Source organism: Nerophis lumbriciformis, linkage group LG05, assembly GCF_033978685.3.
Source record: "Nerophis lumbriciformis linkage group LG05, RoL_Nlum_v2.1, whole genome shotgun sequence".
Taxonomy (NCBI): Eukaryota; Metazoa; Chordata; class Actinopteri; order Syngnathiformes; family Syngnathidae; genus Nerophis; species Nerophis lumbriciformis.
The window spans coordinates 36,461,172-36,467,508 of NC_084552.2; positions in this window are offsets into that span (position 1 = coordinate 36,461,172).

The window sequence follows — 6,337 nt, forward strand, 5'->3', positions numbered from 1 at the left end:
AATAAAAGAGGAGACGAAAACCTTCTTCGTCAGAGCGTGCTAAGACACTGTAAGAGGTTACAGGTCGACGCCGTCTCTCCTCAATTGAGTCCAAATTAAATTCTGTCTCTGTTTGATTCCTTGCCTTTTGTCTTGTTTAATAGATGTCCTCAGTGTTTGAACGTGACATCTTATTGGTCCTTCGAGCCGGATTCCAACACGTCTGACGATTCCAGCATGAGTGAGTGAAACCAGAAAGACCATGGCATCCAAATCCTGATTGAGGAACTGCTTTTTCTTCATTTCGGGCTGGAATTGGAAAGACTGACGGAAAATCCGAGGACAAGAGGAAGGAAGGCAGAGAGCAGTGAGTACGTTTTTAATTGACGAAGAAAGAAACGACTAAGAAAGAGCGTGTGACTGAGGGTTACGACGCATAGACAAACCCTGTAAATCCTAGGCTCTAACAGGTAAAAAGGCCAAATTAGAGGGACGTCGGAGTCCAACGTCCGTGAGTATTAAAATTTTAAATAAAAACTGAATTAAAATAAAAACTGAAGAGGCCAATATACTGCAGGTAAACGGAACCGCAAAAACTGGAATCCGTAATATCCATAAACAAACATACTAGGGGGTGTCGGGGCCCACAATAATTTGAAATATCCGTGAACCATTATCCTGAGGACGACGGAGTCCAACAGACCTAAAATGGTCTATTCAGAATAAAAACTGAATTTTGTCCGTAAAAAACAATAACCTGGAGGACGACGGGGTCCTCATGAAATATTGAAATTTCCGTAGATCAATATACTGAAAGGTGTGAATGTGAGAGTGTGTGGGAGTAATCGCCATTAGGCTATCACTCCATATTAAAGTTGTGAGAAGTAAATAGTGGGTTATTGTGGATGCTCTAGGCAAGACACCTCCACTGGGGAACCATCTCCAGTAGAAGCGACGTGTACCACAATAATAAATTAAACCACTATCTTACAAACAAGACAAAAGTAATCCTTATAAGTTCGGCTCTGTAGGGGACGACGGATTACTCCAAATTCTCAAAATGGAAAGAGGAACCCAAAGAAACGCAGATCTAATATGGTCTATTACAATCTATTTCAACCAAAATAGGAGACAACAACAACGACAGCGGTTACACCCGACTGCATGTTGGAGTTGTGGCAAAGAGGGACATTTTGCAAGAGACTGTCCTGAAAAAGAAAAAGAAAATAGGAGACAACAACAACGACAGCGGTTACACCCGACTGCATGTTGGCGTTGTGGCAAAGAGGGACATTTTGCAAGAAACTGTCCTGAAAAAAAAAAAAAAAAAATTACCAATCAAAGTAACTCAGCATGACTGTTAAAAGACGACACCAATTAGTCATGTTGTCAGCGTATGCCATTGGTGGTAAGATCGCTGCAAACTTGTTTGTTTGTTTGTTAGTGTGTGTTTAAGTGTGTATCTTTCCAGGTACAAATTGTGTAAAAACCCCGGAGGTTCAAATAAAAATAAAAATAGGTTAAAAGAAAAAGCAAATAGGAGAAAAAATCTCAAAGAGCTAAAATGAGATAGAAGTAAAAATAGATGAAGAAATAGGAAGAAATCAATAAGAAGAATTAATGCAAAATGGAATAAACTAATGTGTACGACAGAGATAATGGGGGTATTGAAATAAGAGATGAAGAAAAGGTAGACTGAAGATATACATGTATGTTTGGATATATAAAGAGCGCTTTTATATATACAAATATATATATGTATAATTAAATAATGGAACAAATAAAAACCTAGATTAATAACTATAATAAGAGTTGAGATGTATAGTATGATAAAATGATAAAGTGGGTTACATGGTTATTAGCTGAGGAAAGAAGAGAGAAAAAAGAAGAGAAATCTCTTCAAGTGTTGCTGACCTTTGCCCTCTAGGAGTGCACTCACGCGCTTACACACCACCGTGTGTGTGTGTGTGTGTGTGTGTGTGTGTGTGTGCGTGGCGCAGTGTGGAAGTGAATTTATTACATGTTTAAAGTAGGTTTAACTTTGAAGTGTAGTATAACATTCTAAATTAGATTATGTTTTAGACATTTGCAACACCATACATCTGAGTGTTGAGCTAAGATAAGATAAGGACATAACATAGAATAAATAAGGAGGTATGGCAATCAGGAAAACTATCAGCTAGCGATAGACAACGGTTTGCTTTGAATATTATTGAATAGTAATTGCAAATAAGAAATATAAACAATGGGAAGAATGTAAATTCTGAGTGTAAAAGTATAGATTAAGTGGCGTATAGACAGTTAAGTGAGTTTAAAACGTTACTTAAGAAATACATAAAGTAAGATGTATAACATTTGAACGAGGAGAAAAATAACATTAGCGTTATTAAATAATCTACATAGTGAAAGACACAAAATAAGCAAAATAAAAGTACAATTATGCAAAAGAGAAGTAAAGAATCTAGAACGTTCTCTAAACAAAAATGGACGCACTATTGTGGAAAATAGAAAAACAAAGTACAACAAGTACAAAAACCACAGACAAAGAAGCAAATGATGTAATTTTTAGGATTAACTAATTATTGTAGAAGTTGAATACCAAATTATGCTGAAATAGTAGCTCCTTTAAGTAAATTAATGAAAAATTTAATCATCTGTAGAGTGGAATTCAGAAGCTAAAGCAGCATTCTGTGAAATAAAAATAGAACAGAATGTGCGATTGTTACAGTAACGAAAAATTTTGAAAGCTATCAAATGACCATCAAATTGCTCAATGCAAGCGGCAGAACTAGAAGCACTAAAAGAAGCATGTAAAGTAATGAAAGATCAAAAGGTCACAATATATATAAAGATAGCCAAAATATAGGAATGATAAAGTCAACAGGAAAATCTGTAACACATTGGAGAACTGATTAAAAAAAAAAAGAGAGAGAAAAGAATTAGTAGAAGCAGTACAGCTACCAGCTAAAATAGCAATATGCAAATGTGCGACACACACCAAAGGAACAGACACAGTATCAATAGGAAATGTGTTTGCTGACGAAACAGCAAAACAAGCAACAGAAAAGGAAATACAAATTTCAAACTACAAACTAGCGCATGATATACTAAAAGGTATGCAACAACAAAGTACTCCAAAAGAAAAAGATAAATGGATAAAAAAAAACGGAGTCACGTTGATCAAAGAAGACATCTATGTATGTCCAGACAATAAACTAATTTTACCAAAAAATCTATATAAGTGGGTAGCAGTTTTGAGCCATGGTGGAACTCATGGCTCAACAGGAGGGATATGAATACCCTTATACAGAAGTACTATACTTCCTATAGTTTAATTCTTATAAAACATTTTTTTGTATAAAACATCTATGCAATTAACTAAATAAGAGTGAAGGAAAACATTATTGTCTGGTCATAGTAGATGCATTTTCAAAGTAGGTAGAAATATTTCCTAAAGGAAAAGCAGATGTGCTGACAGTAGCAAAAGCATTATGCAAATATTTAGTAAAAATGTACATTAACATTACAAGTACAACAGGACTAACACCATTTGAAAGATAGTGGAAAGACCAAGCTAAATACACTTAGCACATAGTAAAAAGGTCATATAATGGGGAAAGTATTTGGGATTGTATTTACATTGTAGAAAGGTCATATAATGGGAAAAAAGTATTTGGAATTGTATTTGTGTTATCAAAGGGACATGTTAACTAGCACACTACAAATTCCACTGTGACAAAGTTGTAAGCATACCATTTGATGGTGTGTCAAAGTTTGATAATAATTGGTTCCTGTTTTGGTAATTAATTTGTTCCTTATGGCTTAGCAAGTGGAAAAGGCTACAAAAACTGATTGTGTTGTATGTATAAACCCAGACAATTACTCAAGATGAGTCAAAAAATAAAAAAGTTGAATTGAAGTATTGAGCAAAACAAAATTGACCCTGTAGCTAAAGAGACAAAACAGAAACCAATATTTGATAAATATGTGAAAAAAAGCTAATTATACCTGCATTAACATGCAAGGCTCTGTACAACAGTTAGGAAACGTATCATCAGATAACTGCATACACATAGTAAATGTATCAATATTTGTACAAGAATTGTTAACACGCCTGAACAGTTTGATACCTAAACATTGGAAAATAACTAAACGTGATATGACCTGGCAAAGTGTTGGAGATCCAACTTATATCGATGCAATAGGTGTCCCAAGAGGTGTACCTGACGACTATAAATTGGTAAATCAAGTTGCAGCTGGATTTGAATCATTTGTCTGCTGGTGGTGTACGATTAACAAGAATGTTGACAGAATAAACTATGTCCACTACAACGTACAGAGATTGGGAAATTGGACACAGGCCGGACTTGAAGCAGTCGCTCATCAAATCGCCGCCACCTCCCTTATGGCCTTTCAAAACCGTATGGCGCTGGACATGTTAGCGGAAAGAGGGGGTGTGTGCGCAATATTTGGTGAACAGTGTTGCACGTTCATACCAAACAACACCGATGCAGAAGGTAGCCTGACCAAAGCACTGGAAGGCCTTCACACCCTCAACGGTAAAATGAAAGAGCACTCAGGCATAGATACATCTATGTGGGATGGGTGGATGGACGGTTTCGGCAAATACAAGTCTTTGGTATCATCAATTCTAGTATCTATGGCCGTGTTTGTAGCAATACTGACGTTGTGTGGATGTTGTTGTATTCCCTGTCTGCGTTCTCTGCTTAACCGTCTGATTACCACAGCGATTAGCCCAGCAGATGATAAAGCTGTTCAGATGCACCTCCTGGCGGACGATAAGGAAGATGAATCTGATGATGGGGATACCTACCTGGATGGTGTTCCTGATCTGTTTCCAGACCCGAGTAACGATGAGAGAAAAATTGATGTTGAACTCTGAGTGTAAACATAACTTGGCCCTAGGGAAATGAACCATTAACTGAAAATCGCAAGAAGAAGTTATTGGGGATGATGAGAGTCTGGGGAAGTTGTTTGATAAACAGGAGGGAAATGTCAGAAAAATTGTATTTAAATTATCAAAAAACTTTCTGTTCCGAGTTCTCAATGAACAGACAAGAAGCGGTCTTTGTTGCACCAAGCCAAACGCTTGGAAGATTCCGCTGTGGATGATGGAATGAGACGGGAGGGGTCATCCATTGTCCTCGAAAACCTGCCCAAGCTGAATCCAGGACGAACCCAAGCCTGAGGGATCTTCTTCTTTTGTCTTCAATGTGACCAAAAACAATGACTGTTTACATACTCCCCATTCCTGCTGAGACAGGTGTTGTTGCGTAAACATTGAACATCTAAATAAAAGAGGAGACGAAAACCTTCTTCGTCAGAGCGTGCTAAGACACTGTAAGAGGCTACAGGTCGACGCCGTCTCTCCTCAATTGAGTCCAAATTGAATTCTGTCTCTGTTTGATTCCTTGCCTTTTGTCTTGTTTAATAGATGTCCTCAGTGTTTGAACGTGACACAGGTAATAAGTTAAGGCATTTTAAAATGCATAAAAGGGAACTGTGAAACAATTTAAGATTTACGCCTTTTAAAAAAAAATCAGGTTCTTTACAAACGTCTCACGTTGTGTATATCCCTCAAGATAGAACGGAAGGCTCCAAATGGAAGTAGTTCAGAGAGTTTCGATTTAGTGTGTTATTGTATGTCATGCCAGAAGGGCAGCCAGTATTTAGTGACTGCCTTATAAAGATAATTTCCACCGTTACATGCTTTAATTGCATTCGCATTAATATGTCCATGTGATTTTAAAAAGTGGCATTCTAATCCTAACCTGTGTGACTAAAAGATTACCTTCGCTCACGCTACAGCCAAGTTTATTGTGAGGCTGCACGATGACGACCAAAATAATCATGATGATTATTTTTTAATCAATATTAAATACATAGTGTTTCTCACAGATTAGTGAGACTATTTGCACTAATGGTCCCAGAGGAAGGGGAGGATCGTGACATAATTTAATTTGTAACAAAAAGGCTACATAAATATAAAGCATTCTTTTCCATTCTATTCTATTAATGCCAGCTGATGAGGCGGTTGGTGTGGTCATGTAGCTCTCTGTTTATACCCAATGGCTTCTGGCCTTGGCAGAAGCGGCTTCACAGTGTTTCAAGTCAAGCATCTGTTGCTCTTCTGCGGGCTGTAAAAGTGCTTGATTTAATATGCAGCGGAGCCTGCTTTTTAAATATTAATATTGCAAAGAAATGTGTGAATGTTGTCTACCTGTGTTGGCCCTGCGATGACGAATGCAACTTGTCCAGGGTGTACCCTGCCCGAGTGCAGCAGGGAATAGGCTCTGGCACCCCCCGCGACCCCGAAAAAGACAAGCGCTAGAAAATG